The sequence below is a fragment of the Phoca vitulina genome, unplaced genomic scaffold, assembly GCF_004348235.1.
Source record: "Phoca vitulina isolate PV1807 unplaced genomic scaffold, GSC_HSeal_1.0 scaffold8, whole genome shotgun sequence".
Classification (NCBI taxonomy): Eukaryota; Metazoa; Chordata; class Mammalia; order Carnivora; family Phocidae; genus Phoca; species Phoca vitulina.
This window is the reverse complement of record NW_022589711.1, coordinates 69,783,374-69,801,545: the sequence shown is the minus strand read 5'-3', so window position 1 is coordinate 69,801,545 and position 18,172 is coordinate 69,783,374. Positions and strand designations below refer to the sequence as shown.

Here is an 18,172-nt window from a genome sequence, read left to right as displayed (position 1 = left end):
CCTTTTGGCCCGTGGTCATCAACAAAGAAGCCAAAGCAGAAGACTGCCAAAGACATGGGCTCTGCAAGCACAGGGGAGGTATCTCTCAGACTCCAAGAGCACCTGGTGGAGACTTTTAGTAAAGGTCCTTACACATCCATGTTTTTTTGTTTGTTTTTTTAAAGATTTTATTTGACAGAGAGAGACAGCAGGAGAGGGAACACAAGCGGGGGGGTGGCAGAGGGAGAAGCAGGCTTCCCGCAGAGCAGAGAGCCCGATGCGGGGCTCGATCTCAGGACCCCGGGATCATGACCTGAGCCAAAGGCAGACGCTTAACGACTGAGCCACCCAGGCGCCCCACACATCCATGTTTGAATGCAGACCAGCGAAGTCTCCATTATCCCTATTAACCTGACTTCATGTGAACCCTCATGCTAGCAGAGTCTGAAGACATTCCCCAAGTCTGTCTTCTACTTTTCACACCTACTATATAGCCCAGATAAACTTTTTCCCCGACACCCTCATTCAAAGTATTTCTACAGATTGCTACCAAAGTGATCTTCTAAAACTAAAACTCCAGTAGTGTGCTGGGCTGGCTCATCCTGGCTCCTGAGAACTGACTGGTAAGTCTTCAAAAATTTTATGACTTGGTTGTTAAACATAGCAATTATGAAAACATATTACATAAACTTAGAGTAAAATAAGTAATATTGAATCCAAAGATAGTAAGTACTCAAAATTCATCACTTCTTTACTACTTTAATACATTTTACTAATATCTATGTCCTTGAGGTTGTTTAGGTCCATTTTGCCCATATGTGAAAATACTGTGAAATGTGCTAAGGGGCATCTACTCCCTATAACTTGAAATTGACCATAATGGGAGTGGTTTGACATGGAAATTGACAAGCCTACAAATTATAGTTTGATTTTTGTTTTGTTGATAATCTGGGCTTAAAAAACTGATGGAGAAAATGTTCATAAAATATGTGGTGCCTATGTGAATTGTGGTATATTGTATTGTGAATACAATACAATTGTGAAGGTATATTGTGAATAAAATGAAAAGTTGAGGAAATAATTCTTTTAATACTATCCAATTCACAAAGATGCTTCATGAACAAGTGAAGTTCTTGGACATGCCTTCATTGTTTCACTTTGATCTTACTCCATACTGTAACAAGGAAACATCAACTACCCTCTTTCATCAGTTGTAACCATAGGTTGGGCTATAAACAAAAGAGTTCAGCAAAAACTAACAGAAACCTGTCAGAATCAATGAGCTATATGGACTTTACAATGAAGAAAATTGTATGTTTTATTATTCATTTGTAAATTGTGTGCTACACATCCTTTACATCAGGAAAATTTATAACCCCCCCCACACACACACACACACACATTTATTTTTCTGGAGAGTTGGTTGTTAAACATTTACCAGCACACCACTGCATAAATCTGACTAGGTGGTTTGCTGGTTCAAATCCCTCCATAGCTCCCTATGTCTGCCACCTTTTATGCTCTGCTTCAAATCCTCTCAGACTCACCTCATATTCCTGCCATCGGGATGGCAGCCAGTCCCGTGAAGAATCCGACCAGCTTCATATACGTGCAACCTGACAGGGCCTCTCCAGCCCAGGCCGCCCTGATATTGCTTCATGAGGTGCCCATGGGACTCCACCTGGCAATTAGGCATGCCCAATCTGAAAAAGTGAAGCTGCCTCCAATCAGTGGGAGATGAGAAACAGATAAAAGCTTCTCCCTTCACCTTCTCCAGGTGAGCTGTGCTGAGAGACATTTCCTAAGACCTCGCCTGAGAAGATCCCCTGAAATCAAGCAACTAGTTGCTCCTAGCAACAGCCAATTCAGTAACGCCTGCTTCCCCGTGTGACTCTCCCTGGGCCTTCACTCTTGCTCCCAGATAGCACTCCTATTAAACCACCTCACACAAGACTTTCCCATAGGATAGAGTCCACGCTCCTTATCTGAGCAGTAATGACCTTTTGAAACTGGCCTCTAGCTAGCATGTCACACCCTGGTTACAAAGAATATGCATTCTCTTTCCCATCCCTGATGCTTTGCTTTGCTCATCCCTGTTCACTGCTTAGAATTCTAAGGGTGTGCAGACAGGTAGAAAATTGTGTAATTTACGACAACCACAACCTTAAAATGAGGAAATTAAGGCCCAGAATTGAAAAGTCTGGCCCAAGGGGCTCAATGGCTAATTTAAGACAGAACTGAAAGCTCTCCTGGTTTTTATGGGCTTCTGGTTCCTAAAGTGTCCATGAATATCTATGTTCTAGTCCTGAAAGTCTACTGAATTGTTTCCTCTTTCAACCTCTCAAAATACATGAACTTCCATTTCTCTTTAAACTAATACTTTTTATTGCCTGAGCCATTTTGTCTCCCACTAAAGAAACAGATAGTAACTGACTTTTACTCAGTGGTTCAATCCAGTTCCTCCAGCATTTGCTGGCCACATTATACAATCACTCATGATGAGTGCAGTGAGGAAGACAAAAACGAGTAAGACATGTCCTTTACTCAAAAGGAGTTTATGATCCAGTGGATGAAAAGAGAGGGTTGTGCAGAAGTATATCAATATATGCTGTGATTGTTATAATGGGAGAACAAGCCAAAAAAGATTGAAAATATCTACTCTAGTTATTCAAAATATATATATAGAAACACATGCAGAATATGTCCACATGCGTGGGATACAAAATAGGAGCAAGAACAAGTCAACATACTTGGAAAACTGTAAGTTCAGAAAGAAGGCTATTTACAGATGTATTTTAGAGCCAATAATCATCCAGGATCAACCAATCAACCAATATATTAGCGCCTGTTAAATACAGGTCATTTGCTTTTCATGCCGATAGCTGCTGCGCTGTTTCAGACAAGCAGCAACCAAAACACTGATTACAATCACACAAAAAGAAACCTTTAAAAGCCTCTGGTCCAGTGCCCTCCTAAAGAAACCAACGTTCCATGTGTTCCTTTTCTTATCCAGTCTATTTCCCCTGAGGGATCCGGCTACTCTCTTTCTTCCCCAACAACTCAGACTTGAATCCTCAATCTCTCTTGACCTTTCCATCTCCCTCATCCCCAGGAGCCAATCAACTCCCACATCTGCGGCTTCTGCGCAGATCCATCCCATAACTGTATCCCTCCTAGCTTCACGCTCTTCTTCAGCCCGGTCCCTGCGTGGAGATTGGGCTGCCCCAATAATTCCTGAAATCACCATCTCTTCCCAAGCTATTCATCACGGTGCCAGGGTTGCTCTTCCTAAGCATGGTTCTGATCATGCTGTTCCCTTGCTGCCAAAATCCAAAAACCAAAAACATGTTTAGTTTTAACTGCCTGGCTCTCTCATTCTCAATTCCATCTGTTTCTGGTTGTTCCTTCCCCGACACCAACACTCAGTCCACCTATGCTAGACTACCCCCTGCTCCCACACACATCCTGTACTCCCCATCCCATCGAAAGATTGGGATGGTGCCGTCCCCCAAAATGCCCTACCTGTCAAGGCTTTATCCGCTTGCCAAGATCCTGCTCGACCTCTCCTTCTTCCATTAGGGCTTCCTAGATCTCCAGCTGTTCATTCATCTTTTGACCCTCTTCTCCACACCCTGTTTCCCACTACAAATTACTTATACTTACTTCACAGCATTTAATCTTTGAATTGTGGTTCCTGATGTGTCAGCTAAACCATTAGGTCAGTGCTTCTCAAATCATGGTTACCAAACCAGCAGCATCAGCATCATCTGGGAACTTGTTAGAAATGCAAATTTTCCACCCAGCCCAGACCTACTGAATCAGAAACTCTAGGGTGAGGCCCAGCACTGGGCTCTGATGAGCCCTCCAGGGGATTCTGATGTGCAGTGGAGTGTGAGAACCACTGAACTAGACTGTAAATCCCCCGAGGGTAGTGACTAGGACTAGGTTAATTCATTCCAGCTTCAGAGGCAGGGCCTGAAACAGACAAGAGTACTAGTGGAATTTCCGAAATAAATTGCCCAGAGTCACACTAAGTCAGTTGCCGAGACAAAATCAGAACTCAGGTTACCATGAATATCAGACCAGAGTTCTTTCCAGCATGACCACAGTCTCTAATTGTGAATATAGGCCATTTAAGTTCATGTATAAGCGCCCATGTGTTGTAGGAAATGCACTTAAATTGCCTAAGAATGACAAATTGTGCAATTAACAAATCAGGTCATTTTCAGTCTGTAACTTCAAAAGGATGAATTAGTGGAGTTGGTCCAGGAGGCTTACTTAGAGATGTCCTGCTTGTGGAAAAGGAGATCCTGCAAGAACTGAAGAATAATCAGCCACTGAACTTGTGCGCCTCAAATGTCTCACCAGGACTATGAAAGAGTAAATTATGCTCACAGAATGGAGTTAGAGGCGGACTCAGAAAGTTGTCTTTTCTAAAAACATACCATATTGTAGCTATCTTTCTTTTAAATGCATATTTTTAAGGAAGCAGCTTTTGACCAAAACATCTGCAAATACCTTAATAATGTGAAAAAAAAGCTGGCATTTACTGATGTAAGTTTCTAAATTTCTCACTTATTTATTTTGGGCTTCCTATTTAAAGTTGACTAAAGTTGGTTAAATTTTTTGAGAGTTTATTCTTCTTCTCTCAATCTTTAAAGGCTTACTACTCCTTAAGTGCCATTCTTCTTACGTTTTGTGATGGCTGTCATGTGAGCCATCACATGGGTAAACCCATTTTCCATTTTTTTCATGACTCATTTGTAAAACGATACATAAATGGAAGTATCACTGAGCCCTTAAAATGTGAAACCTAAAGAAACTTTAAAGGGAAGGGAAAAGTGCTCAGGCTACTGAGTCCAGGTAACGCTCACCCATACAGGAGTAAGACTGTCCTTTTGTTGTATAATCAGCCACAGCAGGAAAGTGGGCTTGATAAGATAAAAGGGGACCAGTTAAATGCTGTGGGAGGCATTGCAAATCTAAATGATGAGAATGTGCTCAGTAAATTATGATCACTTAAACATCCTCCACTAATGTAATTCTAAACTCATTTTTGCAGCATTAAGCAGTGCATCTACGTTTTGAAGAAAACCAAGCCTCTGTTTTGGGAAACGTTCTCCAAGCCTACCCTCTGAGGAGAAGAGGCTCCAGGGTGCCTGGAGAGCCCAGAGGCTAATTCAGAGCCTAAAGACTCTCAGTTGAGGGGGGCACCATCCTCTCTGCCCTGGGGCTGTGATACCTGCCTGGCACATCAGCTCTGGGGACGTGGTGAAGAGACTCCCAAGGCTAAAGAAGCCAGGCCTTATCTGAAGCAATGTATCTCCATCCCTGCCCCAGACCCATCTTGGCTTAGGTGCTATGACAAAGAAAAAAAAATCATATTCATTTCTGGTCATTCCTGCTCATTTTATCATTTTAGTTATAGACAAATTTCATAGCCTCTCTAGGTCCTTGGCCCTAGGAAATCACCGTGTAACGAAACGTTTACCATATAGAAGTCATCAGATTAACGGTCTATGACTTAGAGAATAAACAAATTAAATTGAGAAAAGAAATCCTGGGTGGAATCAGAAGATAGTATTAATATAGGCACCAGTTTGAGGAGAAAGAATGAGAATTGAATGTCTGATCTGGTTGTGTTAAAATAATTCTAATTACAGGCAATTAAGTGAGGTGCTTATCCTTTATGCTTAACTTGTGCTTAATTATTATGCAATATAATAATGACTTCTCAACATGTTCTAAATTAATACTGTTATTCTTTATGGGATTGCAATAGTAAACCCCTTCTGCCTGTCTAGCCAGATGTCAAGATCCAGCTCTGGATCCTACTGGGAACTGATTCACAGGCCCAAGTTCACTTGGCCACTTACAGGGTCAGCCATGCTGGAATGGGCCTCACACTCTTTGTAGGAGGACTAAGTCCTCAGTGGGGCATCAGAGCACTAGGGCTACGTGGGTAACCCACTGCACACTAAGCCACTAACCAATACTGGACTCAGAAGCATCTCTCTGGCCCAAATGGCCAGGTCATCTGGTCTCCACATATAATTGCCCACAACTTTGATTTTAAAAAAGGAGAACTTGCCTGCAAATAAAACCACTCTCTAAAGTATTTCTGTGTGTGTGAACTGGGACAGAAACAAGAACGCCTAAAAGCACTGAATTTTAGAACAAAATTAATTAATAAAATACAAAAGAAAATCTAGAACACTAAAAGAAGTAAATGGAATGAAATATTTTTAGGATGCTTTTCCTTTATTTTAAGCCAGGTCAATAGGCAGGTAAGGACACGTTAGACTTTTAGATGTTTTAAAAAGAGGTGAGATATAAGTTTACATACAGTCTCTTTAACTTTATTCTTTAATAGAGAAAAATACTACACACCGGAGATTTGTCTTAAAAAACAGAAAGCATGGAAGACTGGTGTGGGGGGTCCTGTAACAAGTCTACCATTCTCTCAGCAGTAAGACAGTATGCTGAGCAGCATTTTCAAAGTTTCTAGTTAAGGAAAATCTAAAGAAAAAAAGATAGGAAGACCAAACATTACTCTTAAACCCATGTATGTTAGTCCACTTCCTAAGGAGTTTTTAAAAGACAGATGCCTGCAGGGGCACCTGGGTGGCTCAGTGGGTTAAGCACCTAACTCTTGGTTTCAGCTCAGGTCATGATCTCCGGGTCCTGAGATCAAGCCCTGGGTCAGGCTCCGTGCTCAGCAGGGAGTCCGCTAGAGATTCTCTCTCACCCTCTCCATCTCCCCTCCCCCCAATTATGCTTTTTAAATAAATACATACATACATACATACATACATACATAAAATCTTTAAAAGACAGATGACTACAAATCTCCCTAGAGTTGATCTCAGCAATAATTTAAAATACTGAGAGCAAACTCAGTATACAGTAGGGCAAAAGATGCCATTTGACCTCCACTCCTCAAAAAAACCACTGAAATACATATATTTTAACTTTACTCCTACAAAAAATTAAAAAAAAATCTAAGTGATAATTTCTTCTTTATTGCTCCAAATCAATAAATGCATAAATAGGATATTTAAAGGGGAAAAAAAAGAGGTAAAGATTAAAAAAAAAAAAAACAATAGTTTTCTAACATTTTTAAATAACAGGATTTTATTTGTTTGAATAAAATTCCTAAAAAAGCCAAATATAAGTAAATAACTGTACTGGATTATATAATCGAAAGTATAAGATAAATATCCATGTGTCCGCACTGATATAAATAAGTAATTGAATAACTACATAAATAAACAAATAAAGATGAAAAGATAAATCTCCCATGCAGACACAATCTAAATAATTTATAGAGCTACTACCCTTTCTAGGAGGTGGAGCATAACTTCTCATCTCAATAGTGTGGGCTGCACACAGTGACTTCTTTCCAAAGGGTTCAGTATTGAAAAGGGGAAAATAAATAACTTGGCTATGGAGAATCCTAACAAACACTCCCTCAGCCAAGTCATCAAAATTACCATCAGGAATAATACATCATGTTGATAATGCATGCCCTTGATACAATGTGATGAGAATGGTATTTTACCTCTCAAAACCCATAATCCCAGTCTAATCAGGAGAAAAAATCATTAAAATTTATGCCTGAGGGACATTTTACAAAATACCAGTACCCCTTTAGACAGTCAAGGTCATCAAAAACATGGGAAAGTCTGAGAAACAATCACAGGCAAGAGAAGCCCAAGCAGACAGGACTACTAAATGTAGCAGGGTATCCTGGATAGGGTACTGGAATAGGAAAAGGATACTAGGAAAAAGCTAAGGAAATCTGAATAAAGTATGGACTTTAGTTAATAATGCATTAATATTGGTTCATTAATTCTAACAAATGTACCATCCTAGTGTAAGATGTTAATAACAGAGGAAACCATAACTTACCCACGTACACCATCTTTGCAACTTTTCTGTAAATCTAAAAAGCTTATTGGGGCACATGGGTGCCTCCATCTGTTGAGCATCTGCCTTCGGCTCAGGTCATGATCCCAGAGTCCTGGGATCGAGCCCCATGTCCAGGCTCCCTGCTCAGCGGGGAGTCTGCTTCTCCCTCTGCTCCTCCCCCCACTCGTGTTCTCTCTCTCTCGCTCACTCTCTTTCTCAAATAAATAAACAGAAAATCTTAAAAAAAAATAAAAATAAAAAGCTTATTTTTAAAAAGGCAAATATACAAAATTATGGGTTTTTAATGAGATGCTTTAGGTGTAAGTGGGGTTTAGAGAAGCTCCAGAACTCTGTTCCCTGCCTCCTGACCCCAGCCCAGCTCCAATCCTAGCCTGCCCCTGAAACATAGAGCAGCTCGAAAACCACTATCTTAAAAAGCTGGGACATGTTATCATTACAAAATGCCAGCCCGTTCCAGGTGGTGGGGCAGGCGTCAGCTGCATGACTCAGTCCTGCCTTCAGCTGACCGAATGACTTAGACCACAAGCCCCAGGCAGGTAGAACCACATCTTACACGCACGAGCACATGCTGAGCACTGACGGCATCGAAGGACTCTGCTTCATAAACTCTCCAACAGCAGCATGAGCAGGAACCACCGCAAACACGGGGTGACACCTTTCACCGTCAACCCTATTAGCCTTCTCGGCAATAGATCTGCAAAAATTACCTCGCCATTAGTCAAGCCTGCTCAGTGCCTTCTGGTGAGATCAGACAGGGCAAACCTCTCCAACATGCATTTCTGGCCACCTGGTATCTTACAGAGTGATGCACACGCCCCAGGTTCCCCTCACCCTGCCAAAACTGCCCCTCCTAGCACTCAAAGAAGGGGGAAACAGGAGTTTCTCAAAATTGATCAGGTTTACTTTACAGTACTTTCATGCTTAATTGTCACAGATTATTCACCCATGGGACAGGTGGGTGCAGCTGAATCAAATCCTTATAAGCTCTCTGAAAATGAAAGGTGACATTCACATAGAAAGCCAGAGATTTTATTTCCCACTGGTCAGCAGTGACCCTTTTTCCAAATGGCAGTAACACTCCGCAATGAATCATTGCCATGAACATGATAATATTGGCAGGGTCAGAGAAGAACAATTAGGAGAGCAGTTGGAACCATTTGGGAAACCAGGGTTCCAACTAACATCATACACTCATAACAGCAATTTGGAGAGGCATTCCCTTAACAAGTAATTAGTGAGCCAGGCAAGTCCCTGTTGTCACAGAGCTTTTACATTCTTACATAGAAAACTTGGTATTCAAGAAAACAAGCCTGGAAGAAGAATTCAGATACAGATAAGTGCTGGGATAAAAATAACCCATAATAATGGGCTAGGAGGGATGAGTCGGTGGGCAAAGCAATGCAGACTGAGTGGGGAAGCAGTTCTCACGGTCAGGGAAAGCCTTTCTAGGGAGGTAACATTTGAACTTTTTCTCATGGACCTAAATGTTAAAAAGATGCAAGCCATGCAGGGCCTTAGGACAAGGGTGTCCCAGGCAGAGGGAACAGCGCCAGGCAAAGGCCCTATGGTGGAACCCAACTTGGAGTGTTTCAGAAACAGAACCCTTCTGACAATCCCAAGAGAAGGGCAGTGGCAGTTCGGAAAGGTGAAAACTGAGGCAATGCCTTCACATCTGCTCCTAGGAGCCCTGGGGTTCCAGAGCTGAGGGGCAGCTGGTGCCAAGTGGTGGTCAGGGAGGGAAGACTGGAGGAGGCAGCTGGCTCACTGTCCCCATCTAGGAACTGTCAAGAAGAACAACTCTCCTTTGGGTATTTTACACACTGGGATTTCACAGAAGAGCTCCTTCAGAAAAGTGGTTCTTAGGGGTGGGGATGGAGAATGGTAACCGTAATTTTTTTTAAAGCATGAAAATACCTGGTCCAGGTTGTTGACGAACAGTCTATATTTCCATCCATGATTCGTGCAGATATGTATTACCCAAACCCTTATAAAGATAATGGTCCAGCAATGCCCTTCTCCCATATAATGTGAAGCTGAAGAATGTGACGGGAAGGATGTTTTTCTGACATACCATGAGCTAGTTCACTCCTACCTGGAGAATATACTCTGTTCTTCTTAATTCTAAATACATTTTAAAAGCACACCTCTACGCATACACTCATTGGTAAAGAGCAATAAATTGTGCTTCTCCTATTAAATACTATGCTTCTATTAAACGAATCAGGGTTCTTCTATTACTTGCCATGCTACACTTACGGATTAAGAAAAACCAAATTTTCTAGCTAATGTCAAAATCTATACCCTAAAAGTATAATTATCAACGGCATACAGTTCATTCTCTCTAGTTATAACCAGCTTTGCTGCCAGAAGTCTTCCCACTACTTCTCATCACTGGGGTCTCATGAAATCTCACTCTCATTCAAGATTTCCTCCCAGGCAAAATTCATTTCTCCCTCAGCCGTATTCCCATTAGGACCACATCATCATGTCTACTCTAGCAGTAATTCCAGTTTGCTTGGTTATTTATGGATGTCACTCCTACACAATTTGGGACAGAGACAGGAGGGCAATGTGTGAAAGAGGGGACCGAACATTTCCTGTGCCATTTCTATGTTCCAAGCTCTATGCTAAACACTTCCTAGGCACTGTTTCCTGCAGTCTTCACAACAGTCCTCTGACACAGGTATGACTTTTATCCCTGTTTTACAGATGGAGAAACTAAGGCATAGAGAATTTTGAAGTTACTTGTCTTACACCACATGGTGCTAGAGTCCTCTGGATCTGAATCCAAGCTCTCTGGCCTAAGGCTGAGGCCCATAGTCATTATCTCTCCCAGTGGGGACTTTGTGGAGCCCAGCTGTGCCTTACAAGCCTCACAGACCTGCTTTGCTTAGTCAGTGCCCCATCACCCTGCATTTCCCGCCACAAGAGTAGCAGGCTGGTGTTGGGATTGAGGCGAAGTAAGGGTTGGGGTTAGAGTCCTTGCTCCATGTTCCTAGTTTTGAAATATCACCATCTACATATCCCAACAGGTGGGTTTTTCCTTAGGATAAAAGGATTCTGGCTGGATTTCCCCTCTCCTTTTTCTGTTTTGCTGTGGTGGTAGTGGTTCTTTTTGACATCACAATCATGTTAATATCACAAATATACTTCATCTCCAAATCCTGTACCCTAACCGTGGCTTCTACGTTTTTATTCCAAAGCGGGAACAATGGTGAGGTTTTTAAAACAATGTCAGATTTCATCTTCAATTTGTTATTCTTCCTACTCAGCCCTTTTTATCAAATTTCCCACTTTGGGTTCTGCATATTCATATCACCACTCCTCCATACATCTGGAACTGTTTTCCTGCTCCAAGCCATGGAACCCCCATCCCAATTCATTGCTACCTCTCCAATCTCATTTCAAAGGACTCTTTCATCAAAACTTGGGTAGAGAACATTGCAGAAAAAAAGGCCAAAAAAAAAAAAAAAAAATGAGTACAGATGATAAATCCCATAGACTGTTCACTCCACATCTACAAATGTATTTGTAAGAATAGTTAAATGGCACGGTAGAACAAATAACTAAGTAAAACATTAGCCATAAAAACCTTCTTTTTGGGAAATATCTGTATGTTTTGAATAAAATGAATCACACCATCTTCCTTCATCCATTAAATGCACCTTTTCATTCAGCTCACAACTATTGTTCACCACAATGGACACTGGAGACACAAAAATGGCAAAAACACAGCCTATGGCCCCTAGGACCTTTCCCTCTCACAGGGAAGATAGATAACGAAGAAAACAAGTGCAAACCTAGTGATTCCAATATCATGCTCTATATAAAATCCATGCATACAAAAGTGGTACAAACAAAAATAGACTGGATTGGTATGAAGATCCCCAGCAAGGGCTAAAGAGTCCCCTGATATCTCATTGTCCCCATCCTTTGTTGATTAACAATGGTTTTAGTGCTCGCTTTGGCAGCACATATACTAAAAATGATTAACAATGGTTTTAAGCAACATTAAAGTCACTTCAAGATAAACCAAAGGAAAGATACTTTTCAACTCCGTTTGGCATCTCAAAGGGCATTAGGAGGTAACACACTGAAATGCAGCCTTGTAGAAAGAGCTGGTAAGGTTTTAGCACTGTCTTCTCCTTCTGCATGCCCTCTTCCACCTCCTCCTCTCCCTGCCCACCATTTTTCTTTTCCTGTGTTTGGTCCTTATTCTCCCTCGTCCAAATGTACATCTCTAAAAGCTGACTTTGGGGGAAAAAAATCACTGTTGAATAGTGAAGTTTGATTTTCCTGTTCTTAATATAAAGTTTGTCAGTTTATGCCCTTAGTTGCATCTCTCTCTATCTCAACAAAAGGACCAACCAAATGAAGTTATTTTTATTTCCATGTTGCTCTTGGCTGATTTTCTTTCGTGCGTCAGAGGTTTTCAAAAGGTTCCCAACTCGAGATCCAAAAAGCTCAAAAAACGATTGAGTACAGAATAAATCTATTCCCTTCATGCCGAGGGGAGCCCAGGGCCACAAGCATCACCAACAACTGGGGAAGGAATCTGGATCCGGAGCCCTAAGCAGCAAGCCTTCCCATGGCCCACAGTTGGCCATAAGCTTCTGCTCCGTGCACCCCTGACATCCCCCAGGACTTAACTTAGCAGATGAGCTCCAGAATGGTCAAAATGATTATTAAAATACTGAAGCATTTCCCCCGATTGGCAAATACTCCCCTCCTCCCCCCCCCCCAAAAGAACAAAACAAAACACACACCGTGGCCTTTCCAGACCTTCCCAGGATCCCTATCCCAACCTCCTCAATCAGGAGGTAAGGCTTCGTTAGCCCAATAGAAGGTTTGCAGGACCCTGACCTGGGAATATTGGACATAACCAAACTCCCCTTTAAGTTCCTCTTCTGAAAAATGAGGGAGTCGAACTGATTTTCTGATTGCAATTATGTCAAATTATTTCTCCCTAAGGACAAGGACAAGCTAGGAATATCACAACCTGAAAAAAGTTTATTTGTTAGGAGGATGGAATCTCAGGTTCTACTGTACTGGTGATAGAGCCATGCCCAGATGCCCAAATTCTGGGTACAGGCTGCCGGAGATGGGACTCCAGCTCTGCCATATGCTAGCTGTATGATCTCTCTGTGCTTCCAATCACATCATCTATAAAACGGAGATGATATTATTACCTATTTCCCAGGTAATTAAAGGAGGATTAAATGTGTTCGCGTTTGTAAAATGCATAGAAATAGTGCCAGGCACGTAGTAAGAGCTATACAAATATTGGTTAAATAAACCGATCATTTTCTTCTGTCCCTGCAATGTGTGTTTAATAAATTCAAAAATTAAGAAAATTTCACAACAGAAAGAGGAAAAAAAAAAAACAAACCCTGTGACACTACGAAACACTTACATAACATACACTATTGTTGAATGACCCGGCACGAAACATCTGGGATCCAGATATTACACTGCACTGTGAATTTAAGGAAACCAACACACTGGAATGCATTCCCACTGCAACAAAAGATATGATTTGTACAACTCTTTTTCTAATCAGGAAAGTCACAGGCTTACGGGAAATTTAGGTTATAAGTTTCTCATTTTCACTCTGCAACAACATTTATCCACAGCCCAGCTGGAGAATACATTTTATTGTGTGGTGCTAAGACTTAAAGGATTGTAAACATACAACCAGGCCTGGCACGGGGACAGCTGTCTCCTGAACACAATGACTCAGACCAACTGTGAGTTTAAAGAGCCACATCTCATGTGCTGAGTCCTCTAGCATCAATGTTTAGTAAACACCTGGAGTGCAGAAGAAATAGCTATACCCAACAGCTAGCTTGGGCAAAACTGCTTCTAGTTACTAAAAAGGTGCCATGATCAGAGCTCAAGCATCATTTAGATACATGCTACTGCACAGCTAAAGGAGACAAAAGTATTTCAATGTTCTGTGAGATATTAAGGGGAGGAAACTATCAACAACAATAACTCCCTCCTGGATTCCTCCCTCTCCATAACTAAACCTCACAATACTTTTATATGCAAATTTAAATAGTTCACCAGCTTATCCTTCTATAGTAATGTCGCAGATCTTTCTTGATGGAGATAAGACTGACTAAACACAAACGCTGGCTGTGGCTTTTCACCTTTCCTCTTTAAAAGTGCATTTCTGTAAAGCTATGAGAAGGAACTCAAACTCTGCTTCATGAGAAAACTAAAGCCTGCAGCACAATCATTGTCATCAAAATGTTCTGAAAACCCTGTAAGAAAGAAGAACAGTGTTCTGTGGATGGACAGTGGAGATGGAAGCACAACAATGAGAAAGTACTTAATGCGACTGAACTGTATGCTTACAAACGGTGAAAGGGGCAAATTTTATGTGATGTATTTACCACAATAAAAATAAAACAACTTAAAAAAACTCTAGAAGAGTTAAAGGTAAATGAATTTCATAATAAATTCTAATTAAGAAACCCACACTTGGTCATCAGACAACTTCCAAGGAGCAGGGTCTTCCACTAGCCAGTTTTAAGTGAATCAACAAACCTAAATGAGCTTTATACAGCACTTATCACTGTGATTAATAAATACTCTGACATCAGGGACAAACATGGTAAAGACACATCTTCCTCAAATCCTTAACTACTCCTGCTTTTTATATGGATTGTGAGTTATACTGGATCCTGAAAAGACACACTAGGAGCTCGCACAATTAGTTGAAAGATCCCCAAACAACCTTTAGAGGCTGTAGACAAATTCAAGCTAAAAGCCAGTGTACAAATTCACTGGTATGTACCTTACAAAACATTTAATACTGAAAGATCTTTATTCAAACAGGCAATATGTAAATGTGGTTTCTGCGAACAGTTCAAGCTGTAGATTCTTTTCATTCTTTACGCTTTCATTACACCACCATTAATTAGCCCTTTTAACGCATCACAAATGTCTCTGGGTACCTAGTCTCCCAAAAGCCCTCAGAAGGCCCACAAGGAGTTATCGCAACTGAAATTGGCAGACCTGGCAGATAAAGTTAATGGAACTCTCTATTCTGGGAAAAGACCTAGGGATGATCAAACACAGAAATCCTGTGGTCTTAAGCATCTACCTGCGTCTAGTACTTCCCAGAGTAAGTAAAGGAGGCAATAAACCGAGACTTGGAGAAGAAGCAAACATAGGCGTGGCGGTAGTTCCGGCAGTTCTGAAGGGCGTCACAAGATCCTATCCAACGCTGGGAGCACCCCGCTCCTGGATCTGAGACTTAGGTCCCAAACACCTCGAGTTGGAGTGAGAAAAACAAGCCCTTTAACACACGCCTCGCTCCTGGCCCCCTTGCCCTTGCCCGACTCCAGCGTCATCACCTCGTGGGCGCACAGAGCATCTGTGCGCCCGCACGCCCAGGACCGTGCATCTGGCAGGCTGGGCTCTAAGCCTCGGAGCGCAGCATTTCCTGGTTGGTCCGGGACGCTGGTCCCCTAGCGCCGCCATCCCCGCCATCCCGCAGCGCACGCGAACCCCCAGCGCGCGAGAGGACCCGGGCGCACCAGCCCCACTGCACAGGCGAGGCCCGCGGTGCACTCTGAGGGCACGCCCCCAGTATCCCCTGGAGCCCGCCGGGCTCTGCGCTCCAGGCAGCGCCCGCCCTGGCAAAAGCGCGCGCCGAAGTTGGTCGGCGTCGACTCTGCTAGAACCGGGCCCGAAGGCGCGCACAGGAGGCCCCCGGGCCGCCAGGGAGGCTGGTCCCGCGGGGCCGCCCGGCGCTGGCGCCCGCCGCCAACGCCTCTGCCAAGGTCCCGTCCGAGCTGGGCGGGGAGCGGCCAGCTGCGCGGGGTCGGTGGGAGGGACGGAGGGCGAGGGCAGCGGAAATCAGACGGCCGCGGGAGCCTGGCGCGCCCGGCGGCGGCGCGGCTCCTACCTGTAGGACGAAGGCGGCCGCGGGCACCTGCGCGGTGACGGCGGATTCTCCGGGCTCGGGTGCAGCTGGCACGGCTGGAGGCGCGGGAGGAGGGGAGGGGGGAGACCGCGCTGCGCCGCCGCCCGGAACTCGCCGCCCGGATTCGCCCCGGCCTGGCAGGGGTGGGGCGAGGCGGTGCCGGGTCCGGGTGCGTCGCGGCGCAGGCTGGCCGCCCCCGCGGGGACAAGGAGGGTTCTGCCGGCCGGGCCTCTATCCTCGTTCCGGTTTCTTCTTCTCTCTTCTCCCAGAGTGTCGTGACTCAACCGCATCAACCTACGGAATGTTCACTAGCATTAATGTTATTATTCTCAGGAACGCTTAAGCCACCAAGTGCCCAGGCACCGTTCCAGGAGCTTTGCCGGTGTTAGCCTACCTCGTCTACTGCAAAGTGTAGGGAAACACGGGTCGAAAAGGTGAAATAACTGGCTTGAGGTGACACAGTTAAGAAGTAGGAGCCTTGATAACATCACCTATCAGCCTTCTTCCAACTTCCTAGACTGGTGTTGCTGCTAATTTATAGGTAAGGAAACTGAGGCCCAGGAAAGTGAAGTAACCAGCGTAAGGTCACACAATTTAGAGAACACTGGAATTTGTGCCTTGATGTCTTTAAAACGCAAGCTAATTCAGAAATCTTAGCATAAAATAATAAGTCGGGAGTAAAACATGGAAAGTTCTCATTCTGCCCATGGAACTGTACAAATACAGCAATTTTTATGTTTTTAGTCCACCTAGAATAAAGTCTTAAAAGAAAGAGAACCTGTTATCTTGTGGTTTGACTAGCAGGCCGTTTGGAATAAAGTTTTGAATATAAGCCAGCCCAGCCTCATTACACAATATTACATTGGGCCAAGGCCGAAGTAAGCAATCCCTCCACATACCCCAAACTGTTAATAATGATGGCCACTTTAAAGCACTTAGTGGATATTGCACAGCTGAGACTGGCCGAGTTACATAATGTCTTACTGCAAACATGGAACTACATGAAATGAAAAATATAATGTTCCAGTCCAGGGAAAGGAAGGGGGGTGAAATTGCAGTCTGGAACTCTTTTTCCTGTAACTTATAGTTGCTCATCCCTCCCAAGACTACATTTTTTTGTCTTGAGCACATCTTTTCCTAATGATAGAGGAGTCACGCAGCCGTCACTCTTTCCTTGTTGACAGAAATGATTGATGTCTTTTAAATCCTAGAATACTGACAGACTTTTACAATTAAACACATGGCCCTCTGAGCAAACGGAGTATTGCCTAAGAAGAGTTTGGCCAGTGTAAGACAGGCATGTTACTGAAAGGCTGAATACTCTTTCCTCTTCTTCTTTCTCAAGTTTTATTAGTCACAGATGATTTGGTAAGTATTCTACACACAATTAACTGCACTCTTACAAGCTTGTCTTTAGAAATTATAATGTTTTTGATTGAGAAGCAGCAGGCTATAAAACTGCATCCCAAATTCGTAAGTGTCATCATTAAAACATTTGGCACTAACCTACAATAGGTCTTTCTATTAACTATAATTAAAAATAAAATTATTTAAGTGCCTTCCCAATAATTGAATTTCTGCTTCCCTGTGCTAGAGGAATCAAATAGTAAAAGGCCGTTGTGGACTGCCAAAGAGAAGTTTTAGATATAGTATGATTCTGTATGTAATTATTTCTATTTTCCTGAGCGGTTTGCTGATTGTTTGTTTTTGCTGTTATTTTTCCCAAATCTTGCCTATCTTCAGAGATGTCAAGAAAAAAATGACAACAAAATCCTATTATATATCCATCTGGATACACATTTGGCATTTTTATCAGACAAATGATATTCTAAATCCTCTTTAATTTTCATCTTTTCTTCTCAGTATAAAAGTGCCCATTTTTTATAATTTCCACATTTATATTTTATAAAAATACAGAATTTTGGAGATAACAGAAAACAAATTTTTTAAATTAAAATTACCTATAACCCCCCCCCCAACATATTACCCCATTGTTAACATTTTGGTGTATTCCTTTCTTGTTCATGTTCTATACATAAACAAATGTTTATTATAAAATTAACACCATGCTGTACAAGTTAGAGTCCTGCTTGTCTCATTGCTTGAATATTTATAAGTTGAGTATTTCTTACTCTAATTTTTTAAACATAATTTTTAATGGTTTAAAAATATTCCAGCCATTTTTAAATCTATTTATCTATTGATGGCTTTGAGGATGTTCCCAGACCTTTGGGCAGTTTACAAACATGCTGGAATGAACACTGTAAATACCAATCTTTATTGAGATCTCTAAATTCCTAGGAGAGAGTCCTGAAAGTGGAACTA

General features: G+C 42.5%; 1 protein-coding gene across 2 annotated transcripts in view; it reads right to left on the bottom strand.

The window, feature by feature from the left end:
• Positions 1–15,922, bottom strand: part of PLD1 (phospholipase D1) — a 188,820-nt gene extending 172,898 nt beyond the window's left edge. For both annotated transcript variants that reach the window (XM_032407210.1, XM_032407211.1), the window contains exon 1: positions 15,830–15,922. The gene's annotated coding sequence lies outside the window, so the exon portion shown is untranslated. The remainder of the gene's footprint in view (positions 1–15,829) is intronic.
• Between the last annotated feature and the right edge of the window lie 2,250 nt (positions 15,923–18,172).